This window comes from Schistocerca nitens, chromosome 1 (genome assembly GCF_023898315.1).
Source record: "Schistocerca nitens isolate TAMUIC-IGC-003100 chromosome 1, iqSchNite1.1, whole genome shotgun sequence".
NCBI lineage: Eukaryota > Metazoa > Arthropoda > Insecta > Orthoptera > Acrididae > Schistocerca > Schistocerca nitens.
In genome coordinates this window covers 275019648-275033516 of record NC_064614.1, presented here as the reverse complement: position 1 = coordinate 275033516, position 13869 = coordinate 275019648, and positions in this window count along the sequence as shown.

The following is a 13869-nucleotide window of genomic DNA, read 5'->3' as shown; positions in this document are numbered from 1 at the left end:
CTAAGAGAAATAATGCGACACACTTCATCTGCAGTCACCCGACGGTCACCACGAATGATGTCATCAACTTGCTGAATGTTGTGTGGAGTCACTGCACTCACCGGCCTGCCGCTCCGCTTTTCGTCAGTCAACGGTGTTTGCCCTTCAGCTTCCTTACAACGACGAAACCATCGTCTAACAGTGCTGACATCCACTGTCACAACACCATACACCTTCTTCAGTCTTTCATGAATGCGTATGGGCGTTTCACCTTCTGCATTCAAGAATTCAATCACACAACGCTGTCTCAAACGAACATCGATGTCGGCCATCTTACAAACTTCTGCTGTGCTGCCACCTGTTGACACAGAAAGTTACTACTGCAGTGGATTGCAGAAGAAGGTTTGAGGAATGGCGCCAAATTCAAATTTTTCACTTAACTTAATTTCTTTAAGTAGAAAAAAAATGGGAGGCATTACTTTTTGACCGACCCTCGTATATATTTCAAAAGCTATCGGCACTTAACAGGAAGCTCCCCCAATGGTGGAAGTCTGCCCATTGTGTGTGTGTGTGTGTGTGTGTGTGTGTGTGTGTGTGTGTGTGTGTGTGTGTTCCAAATAGAGCAAAAAAAAAAAGAAAAATACAAACATGTTTTGCACTAGAAAGTAACAAACAGTGAGAAAAACCAGCAGCAGGAAAATTCTTGTATCAGTGCCAGAATACTTTTCGTCTGTATATGTAATGTAATTGACGATGTTCTTGTTTGGAAAAAGTGTCCTAAAATAACAAGCTTGTATATTTTCTTTTATACTTTATAGATGGATGAAACTAAGTGACCTTTTAATTCATTTTCAAGCGTTCTAGTCTTTACTATGCATTTTACTCTGTAATTTTGAATACTTATTGGCATTTGCATGTTTCATGCTTAATTTGTAAATTTTGACAGTGACAGATCACTCCTGGGAGTGGGAACTCTTATCATTTTATTAAGTTAATAAGTGCCAGAACCTTTAAAAGAAGTTTGACACCATTTTCATTAACTTACATCTCCTGAAGCTTTCAGTGCTGGTCTGTCATTACTTTACGAGGGGTGTTTTGAAAAGTCCGGGAGGTGGCACCACTGGCGCGTAGAGGTGGCACCACTGGCGCGTATCGAGGTCATGTTTAGTTAGTGGCATCTTTGGAAAGAATGCACACCAAGTTCCAGCCATATTGGTTTATTTCTTTGTGTTTGGCGTTTGTGTGAATCAAGGAAGTCAAGTGATTGTCAAAAAAATGGATGAAAAAGAATTTCATGTAGTGATTAAACATTACTTTGACAGGCAAAACGCCTCTGGAGACTAAAGAGAAGCTTGATAAGCATTACAGTGAGTCTGCACCTTCGATTAGAACAGTTTTTAAATGGTTTCAAAATTTTCAGAGTGAACTTTCAGGACGCCCTGTGGAGGTTACGACTCCGGAAATCATTGATAAAATCCATGATATGGGGATGAATGACAGAAGAGTTAAGGTGCATGAGATTGCTAGTTCTGTGGGCATCTCAAATGAACGGGTATGTAATATTTTGCGTAAACATTTGGACATGAGAAAGCTATCCGCAAGACAGGGTTCTGCGATTGCTCACGCTTGACCAAAAACTGAATCGTGTGAAGTGTTGCAAGGATGGTTCGCAGCTGTTCAGGAAGAATCCTCAGGACTTTAAGCATGGAACATGGATACATTACTATATTCCTGAGACCAAACAACAATCTAAACAATGGATTAACAAGGGAGAATCTACACCAAAAAAAGGCGAAGACCATTCCTTCGTCCGGAAAGGTTATGGCGACTGTCTTTTGGGATTTGCAAGGGATAATCCTCATAGACTATCTGGAAAAGGGTAAAACTATTACAGGTGAATATTATTCATCATTATTGGACCATTTGAAAATCGAGCTGCAAGAAAAACACCGCCAATGGACCACAAAAAAGTCCTTTTCCATCACGACAATGCACCAGCACACACCTCAGCAGTTGTAGTCTCAAAATTAATGGAAATAGGATTCCAACTTGTTTCACATATCCCCCCACCCCTATTCTCCAGACGTGGCTCCCTCGGACTACTATTTATTCCCCCATTTGAAGAAATGGCTGGCGGGACAAAGATTTTATTCAAATGAGGAGGTGATTGCAGCAACTGATAGCTATTTTGCAGACTTGGACAATTCCTATTATTCGGAATGGATCAACAAATTAGAACAGTGTTGAACAAAGTGTATAAGTCTAAAAGGAGACTGTGTCAAAAAATAACAAAAGGTTTACCCCAAACACATAAGTAGTTTTTATTTTTGCACAGACTTTTCAAACGCCCCTTGGACATTTAACTATAACAAACTGTACCTACATCAACGTGTTTTCTAGAGATCGTCAGTGTGCTGGTATTTTGAAACAGCATATATTTATAGGACGTAAGTTATAATATGAAACCTATCAAGTATAGGTTTCCCCTAAAATGGCAAAATTGAACTCTCAATACAACCGTGAAAGTCGATAGGTATCCCAACAGTCGAAACATGATACGGGTATCTCATAGTAAGATCACAGTGAAGTATCACTGTGATGAGCCTAACGTCTCCCACCTACATGTGCAAAGATAGATGAAGTAATGATTCAACAAGTGGTTTGCAGGTAACAGCTAATTTAACCAATGTGAGAAACATGATTAACAAGGTTTTAGAGATTCACAGTTGACATTAATACCAGTTGTATGTGCTTGTTAACAAACTGCCAAACAAGCATGCGTTTTCAATGCTATGAAAACCAATTTACATTTTTATTTAACAGTATTTCTTATACACACTTGGTTCCTATGTGATGTACCAAATAAGCACTCACGATATATCAGTAGATCGTGATCAACATGCTGTCAGCCCTGATATACAACATACGCCTGTAGTTTCAGAAATCATTGCCATAAATGATGGCACATATTTCCAGAATGCACAGAATTCTTTATTACCAATCACAAAAGATATAGATTCATAACAAGGAAAGGAACTGAAAACTATCAGCAATAGAAGTCATAATAAAGTGGCAGAGATTTCAGCACTAACATAACAGAAATTTTACTTGTGTAACTTGTTATTCTGATGAAAAACAAGTACACTAACTTCCTCACAGGAAGCACTGGGGATGTCTGTACTTGAACTTGTGATCTGCCGATTGGCTTTTGTGTGGGCTGGGTGTTGCGGTAATAGTGACACTTTCAGCTGTGTAGAGGAGTCTGTTGGTGTTTGTGAAGCATGTCTCATCTGCCTTGGACTTATGGCTTGACATTTTGGTGAAGTGTCAGGGACTGTTGGAAATAAAGTCCACCAGTCTGACATGTTGAGTTGATATTTTCAACATGTCACTGCACAACATGTCTGTGACATGAATGAGTCTTCTAAACATTGGAAAACGGCCAGTGTATGGTGGCCTTAGGTAAGAGTCAATGGAGTCTGTTCACACATGTGAGCAGCTCTTCGAACCTTTGTGTTCAAACACCTGATGGTCTCCGTAGTGAGCAGGAGGTAAGCAATTTATTTTGGTGCAGTGGTGCTTTAGCTGCTGTGTCAACTGTGGAAGTTCCTCAGTATGTGGCAGTAATGCTGGAAATTAATAGTGTGCTGAAATGCATAGACCACCATAAACCATTTCTGCCACAGTCGCCCTAATGTAGGGCTTGTATGCCATTAGAAGGCCCAACAGCACTAGGGTAGCACGTCTGTCCATTTTTGTTGGTGACACATTAGTGACGCTTTCAATGTTCTACTATACCATTACTGGCTGGATGGTTGCTAGTTGTGTAGTATCATCGGAATCTGCAGAGTCTAGCTCCAGGAACAGCATGGACTCAAACTGGCATACTTCATCAGTTGTAACATGGAGAGGGCACCCGAAGCATGCAGTCCACATTCTCGCAAACATATTTGTGATAGTTTCAGCTCCTATATGTGTTATCAGTGTTGCCTCCACTCACCTTGTACATCGGTCTATGGCTGTGAATAATTATTTGTGGAAGAGAGCCTAAGAGGTCGCCACGAATGTGGGCAAATCTAGCTGGTGCACTTTGAAAGTTATCAGCCTATATGTGACACCCCACTTTACTTTGTTGGCATTGAATGCAGGACCTTGTCGTCTCTTGTGCATCTTTCTTCATAGAAGTCCACACAAAATGATCTGTAAAGTAGTCTCCAGGATAAGATAGGTCTGGTATGCTGTTGAAGGCTCTCTTTCAGAACTTCTCTAAAACATTGTCATGGTTTGTCCCTGGAAACATCGCACCACAACTTCGGCTTTGAGTTGGGTACTGGAATTTAAGTTTGTCTTGTAGATGAGTCATTTAACAGTTACAACTATGAGTCATTGGCTTGCTCCACAGAAAGTTCTCTATAGTCTACAATTTCCGACACTTCACAAATACAATAATCTCAAATACGGTAACTCAAACACTCCACAGATATGATGATCACTGACACCCCACAAATATGAGAAAAGTAATCAGCCACTAAATTTTCTGTCCTTTTTACGTGGTTAACATCTCTCATAAACTACATTGTGAATTCAATATATAGGAACTGTCTTGGTGAGCATTTGTTTATGGCATTTTTGAACACAAAGGTAATGGGCTTATGTTGTATAAAATAGTCACTGGTGGAGCTTCTATTTGCTGATGGCAGTATATGACTCTTCTTATCTTGTCAATAATACCATATTACACATTCTTCCCTTCTGTTTGAGCCAGTTGCAAATTCTTAGAGAAAAACTTCAGCTGTTGCCATTGTGCTCATCCACTTGTTGGTGGAGTGCTGTGCATCAATTGCCGACAGATTTGCATCCACTACAATATCCAGTTGTATGTAGGGAACTGGGTGAATACATAATGCTGTCTGGCTTACTCACTTGGAGGTTGCTGAATGCTTTGTCCCTACCTGGTGTCCATTTAACAGGTCTGCGTCCTGTAGGGACGCATCCCATGAATGCATCCATGAGCATTTTCTGTGCTTCCACCATTGCTGGAAGATGTCAGTTAAAAACTAACTTTTTTCTGCCAACAGACGAATGATATAGACCAGGATGATAACTTGAATCTTTCCCAAGAGGCATTTGTTTTTCATGGTCAAACACCCGTTTGCGTACTTGGCATAGGTATTGTTCATGCACTTGAGTGTTAGGAGAGAACACTAAAATATTGTCTAAGTGAAACAGAATGGAAGTCTCTGAGGACCTCATCAATCAAATCTTGCCACATTTGTGCTGCGTTCTTGAGGCCAAAAGGCATGAATAAACATTTGAATAAACCAAATGGTGTAATCACCATTGTTTTTGAACTTTGTTAGTAGCTGCTGGTATGATGATATGTGTTTTTACAATCGGGGGCATTAAAAACTTTAGTGCTGGGTAGTGTGCACGTGAGGTCTTCTTGTTGGGTGCCAGTTATCCACTCGGGGTTGTTCTTGCTTTTAAAGCCCGGTAGTCTCCATGATCCATCTTTCTTCCGGACTAGGTGTAGGGGAAGGTGGTGAGTTGTCTGATTGACAAATAACTTATGACTGTAACATTTCATCAAAGTTTTCTTCATCTGTGTCAGCCTTTCAGGCATGATTGTGTGTGCACATAGCAAGACCAGCTGTCCTGGTGTCATGCGGATGTAGTGTACTGTACTGTATGGTGAACCTGGTCTTGTGGCACATTTGCTGATTATCCTATGCAGTCATCTGAAGGCTTCTGTGTTTCAGCTGTGTTGCGTTCCTTCGAGAGGGGTATATTGTCAGTTCTTGGCAGTACTGAAAGTCAGATGACCTTTGGTCCCTGACACTGCACTGTTGTCCATTGATAAATTGTTATTGTTAACTGCCTCCAACCACGGATGAACATCTTGTTTGTTCTGAGGTGCATGATTGGCTGGGAACATACTGATGTTGGGGCCAATGTCTATAGAGTACTTTGTCAGTATCTTTGTTTGATACATACAGTCTTTTCGAAGTGGTAAAATCTGCACCCAGGAGTGGCACTATTACTGTAGACACCTTTGCTGTTTCTGATACCAGCAAAATTTGCATAAGTCTTTCTGCTGACATCACGTTTCGCTTGGTGATTTCGCCAGTTTGAAAGTATCTTTCTTTCCATAACTAGCATCTTGTTGTCGCTGCCGCATGTGCAACAGCATTGTGTCTCCACTGTGGCTCTTGAGGCCCTGATATCATCTGAAATGCTCGATAGATGTTGCGGTGTGATGGCCGTAGTTGAGAGTTGCAGTTTCACTTGGGTTCAACAGACTGCAGTCGATTTCATTTGAGAGATCCAAAACTGCCATTGCATCTGTTGCAGATGATTCAAGTGTCACATACAGTCTATTGGCGGCCTCGTATACCGTCAATGCCATCTGCACTTGAGCCGGAAGTTGTTACTGCCTAACAAATTGTCAGGCACTGCTGAGCCATCTGCTAAATTGCGCAGGTGCCACTAGATCACTGACAGTGTCCTGCACCTCGCTTCTCCTGACGTTGCACCTACCTGACTTTGAGGTCAACAGATTTTGTGCAGTGGGAGATTAGCTCTTCTTCCAGTTTGTTGTAAGCTTTATTTCTTAGTGGTGTTCTATAATGTATGGTATAAATGTTGTGTTTTGCACATCTGCGTTCTTTAACCCCAAGGTGAATTGCTCGTGGTTGTTGGTCATTTGTGGCAGAACATTTTCCACCACTACAAATTGTGTGTATAGTTGAGGGGGCATGGGGGTGAACCACTGAAACTGACAGGTACGTATCTTGTGGCTACAAACTGTGACCATGCCTGCACTGTAGCATTCGCTGTTACACCTGGTTGTGGTACACTGTTTTACGTGAGCCTGCAGCTACTTTAAATACTGCTTTACATTGTCTTGCACTCCACCAAAAACATCTGCTGAAAGTGTATTATTGAATGCATGTCATCTTCTTTGCAGGTTTCATGCTCGTATCATCGGAACACCAAATTCCAAAGCCTTTACTTCATTCCGAAGCATACTAATTTCCTCTTCAGTGGTATATAAATGCTTGCCACCTTCACTCATTATCTCGTACAAAACTCAGCTTCTCACAATTTATGCTGCTCGCTGAAAGCTACTAAAACTTTTAGATGAGGTCACCAATTATGGAGCTTCATAAATCATTCACATAAATGATGGCATGTAGTTCCAAAATGTACAGAATACATTATTACGGACCACAAAACATGACAAGAATAAAATAAAATGAAAAATTTCAACAATAGAACTCGTAATAAAACAGAGATCATGAGACACACACACACACATTTTAGGGAGTTTACTTGTGCAGCTTTCTATTATTGCGGCTGTAGTGGCACTACCCAGCATTTCAGGCAAAAGTATTATGTCTTTAGTGTAAGTGGCTGAAAGTAGCATGGTGGCCGCTGCAGAGTAATGTGGTAACAGTGCTGGGTGTCAGCCACACCTTGTCGGCACGCAGGGCACAATAACAAATGTGCAAGTGAGTTGCGAAACGAGGATAGTTGGGTGCAGTGGTAAACTACCCTGCACAGCAAAGAACAATGTACTAAGTGGGTTGTTGCCACTACACTTGAGCGAGTCTCTTTGTTATGGGTGACATGACTAGACCAGGTTTTAGAGAAACAAATGGGCAGTAACAGAGGCTGAATTTGAGGACGCGAAATCATTCAGTTCAGGGACTTGGTCACTGCTGAGTAGCTACACCATGACGCCAGACTGTGAGATGACAGGGCAGTGCCAGCAGCAGCCTTCTTTTCGAGATGAGGGTGCATCTGCCACTGCACTGGGTCCTTCGTGGGACTTGGTGCCACAGCCCCACTGGTCTGCTGTCTGTGCAGCTTGGCACCAACACTGAGGCCCAGGGAGGGGCTCGGTATCACAATGCCAGCCACTGTCTGTCCTACGTGTGATAGGTGTGGGTCACTGCTGGGTGCCATCCTAGCAGCTGATGCCAGCTGCAACGTACAGACTTCACAAGGAGAGGCGTGCCTGCCTCATGTAGAATTCAAGATTTAATAAGGTCATATTGTTAAATTGTCCACAGCATTTCCACTGGTTCCCTACCCCCTATGGCATTACCACACATGCACCAACCCTTACAGAGGTTCCACTACAGAGTAGTCCATAGAGAGTGGTGTGAGGAGGGCCGACATTGCAGCAATCAACAGTGGGGGGGGGGGGGGGGGGGTGCCATTCGTGCAGCACATCATTCGGTCGCTCTAGTCACACTAGAGATTCCAGTTGAACAAGATTGGCACGCAGAAGGTGTGAGTTGCAAGGGGGCACAGGACACTGTTAGGACTGCATTTCATAAGAAGTTGAAGCATTTGATAGGAGCAGAAAGAGCACAATTGGAGGACCTGTTGCTAGAATTCAAGAATCTGTTTTGTCCAAGAAAGTTGTTGCCTGCCCTGATGGTAACACAAACAGGATACCAACAGGAAATTAAGCATCAGTATTTCAAAGAAATACCATGGTCATTGCAGCCAGTTCTAGAAGAATTCATAGATTGACAATTAGGTGACAGAATTATAGAAGAAAGTAATAGTGCATGGGGGGGGGGGGAGGGGGAGAGGAGGGTAGGAATTTTAATTGTACCTAAGAAGTCTATGGACGGTTTGCAGAAGTATCTGTTTTGTTGCGACATCACTGTTGGAATAGCAAGAGTACAACAAATGTATACCCTGTTCTGAATATCACAGGGACAATAGATAGACTGAGATGTAAAGAGCAGATACCAACAGTTAGAAGTGGCTTCTGAAGATAGACAAAACACAGCTTTTCCTGCAAATGGGGGACACTACCAATATAGGAGGATGCCTTTTGGGTTAAAAATTGTGCCTGCAACATTCCAACTACTGCTGGACAGGGTACTGAGAGGACTGAAACCACGCCAGTGCTTAATATATCTTGATAACAAGCATCATTAAAGGGATTTGCAGGGGCATCAACATATAAAAGAAGTATTCAGCAGATTACGAGCAGCGTGTCTCACACTCAACACTGAAAAATGCCACTTTCCATGGGCCATTTCAAAGTAAGAATGGTGTAATGACTGGTCTAAGGGTTGCTGCAAGCAGAGCAAGATTTTCCAGTACCACAAACTACTACGGAGTTACAATCTTTCCTTGGTCTTGGCAAATTGTTATAGGAGGTTCAGGGTTGCAAGACTGCTTACGCAACTGAAGAAAGGGGTTATGTTGGTGTGTTCGGAGGAATGTCTGGGAGCGTTTGACAAGTTAAAGATGGTTTTGACATCCAGTCCATTTTTGGTGTTTCCAGACTTCCAGAAAGAATTTATATTGTTATGTGATGCATCAAACTATGCTTTTGGCTGTGTTTTGAACCAGGAGGTTGATGGTAAAGAACATCCTGTTGCCTTTGCATCAAGCCAATTGAATGCCACAGAAAGAAATTACAATGCAGAGAGAGAGAGAGAGAGATAAATATGCTTAGTCTGGTATACAGAATAATTTACTTTCGATGTTATGTGTATGGGAGGAAGTTTAAGGTGATAACGGTCCATGCAACTTTGAAATGGATACTAGGCTCGAAAGACCAATCTAGAATTTTAATAAGATGGGCACTGAAAGTCAGTGAATTTGATTATGAAGGAAACACAAAAATGTGGATGGACTAAGTAGAAAAATAGTTGTAATACACCCACTGGGTCATGATTTTGTGGATTAACGAGCAGTATAGAACACAAACGATGAATGTAGGCAGTTTTAAGAAGCAACAAACGAATTATTGCACAATGAGACAAATTATGACCAAGAACGGTGGTGCATGCCAAGTTAAAATTGGAAGCCTTAAGTGAGATGCACGATTACATTTTGTCAGCCATCGTGGATGCAGGACAATGAATAGAAGGGTGGCAGAGAAGCATTGACGGAAAGGAAGAAAGGATGATGCGGATCAGTACTTCAAGAATTCTGTGGATTACACACAGAGGGCCAATATGAGTCAGAAGCAGGTATTGTAACAAAGATTGCCAGAAGAAATAGAACCTTTACGTTTCATTGGGGCGGACACATTCGGGCCATTCAACAGAACACTGGTGTCAGTTAATAGGTGGACACTGAAGTTCAAATAGCCACAGATGATGATAATGGATCAGGGAACCCACTTCATATCAGACCTGATGAAGGAATTGTGTCAGTCGCTAAGAGTGAAGAAGTTGAGGATTAGACCACTACATCCTCAAGCTAAAAGGACAGAGACTGTTTGTAGAACATTTGGGAAAATACATAGTTACTACATGGATTCAAATTGGGATACATATGTGGCTTTTGTCATTATCACATATAACTAAAAGTACATACTGTCACTGTTTGAGTTCACCTTTCGATATAATTGACCAGAAGAGTGGCAAAACAGAAGCAGTCCATGATTTTGCAAGAAAAGTAAAGGTGGTGTGGAACAGGGTACAAAGAGCAAATATGAAGGCTTTGGAAAAACGGCAAGAGACAGTGAGGCATGTGGGGATGTCACCACGGTATATGGTGGGCCAATGAGTGAGATCAAATCCATATACTGAAGGGAAAGATGTCACCGGTGAATGTGAAGTTGCATTTGCCAAACAAGGACGACAGTTGTGCATGTGGGATGTCTGCGACCATTCAAGGGCACACTACAGGCAATTCCACGAGAAGTGCTAGTAAAGGCAAGAAAGGATATTAAGAGGAAAAAATGAAACAATGAGCAATGGGAGAAGAAATTCCAGATGCCTCAGACTTGTTATGCATTGTCAAGAGAGTAGTTACATGTATCAGTTTTGTGCAGTTCATTTGTATGTGTAGTGTAGGACGTAATGTTTGATAACAGTAAGGATGGATCTATATATTTATTTGTGGTAGTCTTACCAGTAGAGGCCAACGGCTTTGCCCCGATGGTAACACCAATTCCGATCAGACCACCAAAGTTAAGTGCTGTCAGGCTGGGCTGCACATGGGTGGGTGACCATCCGGTCTGCCGAGCACTTTTGGCAAACAGGGTGCACTCAGTCCTTGTAAAGCAAACTGAGGAGCTACTTGACTGAGAAGTAGTGACTCCGGTCTCATAACCTGACAAAAGGCCAGGAGAGCAGTATGTCCATCCACATCCAGATTCACCTGTGGGCTGAGGATGACACAGCAGCCAGTTGGTACCATTGAGTTTTTGTGGCCTGTTCGGGCGGAGTTTAGTTTAGTCTTACAAATAGAACAATAAGATGATTGCTGTTTAGAGACAGCAGGCTTCCTGAGGAAGGGGAGATGATATCGATCCCTGTCCTTAGGTTGCCAGGCGAAGGAGGAGAAGAATGCTACATGTGGCAGTACTGTGCTTCTTCACTCTGGGTAGAGTAATGGGACAGCAACTGTGTCACCTTGATGGTAGAGAATAGTTTTCCAGGCAGACAACTGGGTGTGGTATTTTATAGCTATAAATGCTCTTTAAGTTTAGTATTTAATGTGTGACAGTTATGAAATCAGGAGGCTAGAAGAAGTATTTTCATGGGTGCAAGAATAAGTTACTCAGACTGGTGGCACTAACGTACATTTCGCGCAGCTGTTTCAGCGTCATGATCAGCCTCATCTTAATACGTCTGTTATGCGTGTTAACATAGGGCTGGAGAAGGCACTGATGACAGAGGGCTTGGGTCACATTGCAGTGGTGCCAGTTGAGTCTATCAATAGATCGGGTTTCATTAGGGCATGGCCTGAACCTCAGTCGGTGTGGGAAGGGGAGGCTGACAAAGCTTACTGGTGACAGAATAGTGGGTGGTGGTAGTGGTGGTGGTGGTATCACTCATGGAAAAAATTCTTTAGTAGTTGGTGTTAGACCTGTACCTTTTTTAGATTGAAGTTATCTGATAGATATACCTGCTTAAAGAAAGCCATCTAACTAAGCAATCACCTTCAGAGGAGGTCAGGTATCCAAGTAGAGAAGGAATTAGCATATTTCATCAAAATATAAGAGGTATTAGAGATAAAGTTAGTGAACTGTGCTTATAGATGTTGACGCTTGACATAGTTGGTATATCGGAGCACCACATAAATAATTTGACACTTCAGAGGTACTTTACCAGGATACAGATCAGCTGGCTGTTTGTCAAGGAGTTCCTTGCGAAGTGGCCAATTGGCCATGTACGTAAAATACAGTATTCCGTTTGAGTCCATAGACTTATCACTGCAGTGCACTGATCAGATATTTGAATGTTGTGGTGCAGGGGTAGTTGAATTTAGTGAAACTAAACTTCTAGTTGTTGTTGTTTATAAGTCCTCTAACTTTGACTTCAGAGCATTTCTGCTCAAGCTACAGAGGGGTTTTGGTTCATTCTATAGGAAGAACCAGAAATTAGTTACATGTGGTAACTTCAGTATTGATTTTGTTATGTGATGGTGCAAGAAAAAGGACGTTGGTAGATCCCCTAAACTCACATGATCTGATGCAGACTGTGTTTTCTCCAACTAGGGTGCAAGGGAACAGTAGCACAGCCATAGACAATATTTTTATTCATTCTTCATTACTAGATGGTGACTGTATTAGTAAAAGGGTGCATGGCCTTTCAGACCATGATGCACAAATTTTAACATCAAAAGGTTTTTGTACTCAAAGAAATGTCACATATAATTACAAACTATGTAGGAAAACTAATCCAATGGCAATAGGGAGTTTTTTAAACCTCGTTACAGAACAAGAGTGGCAGGATTTTTATCGTGCCGATAACGTACATGACGAATATAATGCTTTCCTTAACACATTTCTCATCCTCTTTGAGAGTTGCTTTCCATTAGAATGTTCTAAATTGGGTACAGTAAAAGGCAGCCTGGGTGGCTGACCAGTGGGATAAGGATATCACGTAGAACAAAGTGGGAATTATATCAAAACGTCAGAAGTAGTCACAATCAAGCTACAGTAGCCAATTACACACAGTACTGTAAGGAGCGTAAAAATCTTATTAGGACGGCAAAGAATATGTGATATGCAAATAGAATAGCTGATTCACAGGTTAAAATTAAAACCATATGGTCAGTTGTGAAAGATGTGTCTGGTCAGCAGCACAAGGTCGACGACATAAGGTCAGTTCATTGTAAAAATACTTCTGTTACTGATAAATCAGATATGTGTACAGTATTTAACAATCATTTTCTGAAAGTTGCTGGTGAATTAAATAAAAATTTAGTTTCTACAGGGAATCGTATAACTCTTGGAAAATGCTTTTCCGAGATCGATGTCTATGGGGGAGACTGAGTCAATAATTAAATCACTGAAGACTAAGGACTCTTGTGGTTATGATGGGAGTGCCTAGCAGAATATTAAAGTACTGTGCTGCACAGCCATATTTGTAATTTTTACCTTGAGAATGATAAGTTTCCTCAACTATTAAAATATTTAGTAATAAAGACACTTTATAAAAAGGGAGAAAGGGATAATGTAGGCAATTTTAGACCTATTTCTATGCCATCAGTTATTGAAAAGGCTGTATGTAAGGATAATTGATCATTTTACATCACATAATTTGCTATCAATTGTACAGTTAAGCTTTAGAAGTCATTTAACAACTGAAAATGCTATATTCTCTTTTCTCGTGAGGTACTGGATGGATTAAACAGACTGTTTCGAATGCTATGAATATTTTTTTTATTTAACTAAGGCATTTGATTGTGTTGTTCACAAAATATTGCCCCAGAAGTTGGGCTGTTATGAATATGGGGAGTAGCTCACAATTGGTTCACCTCTTACTTCAACAACAGACAGCAAAAGGTCATTATTCACAGTGTTGAGAATGGCTGTGATGTGGGGTCTGAGTGGGATATGGTCAAATAGGGGTTGTCCCAGGGATCAGTGTAGGGGCACTCCTGTTCCTTATTTAT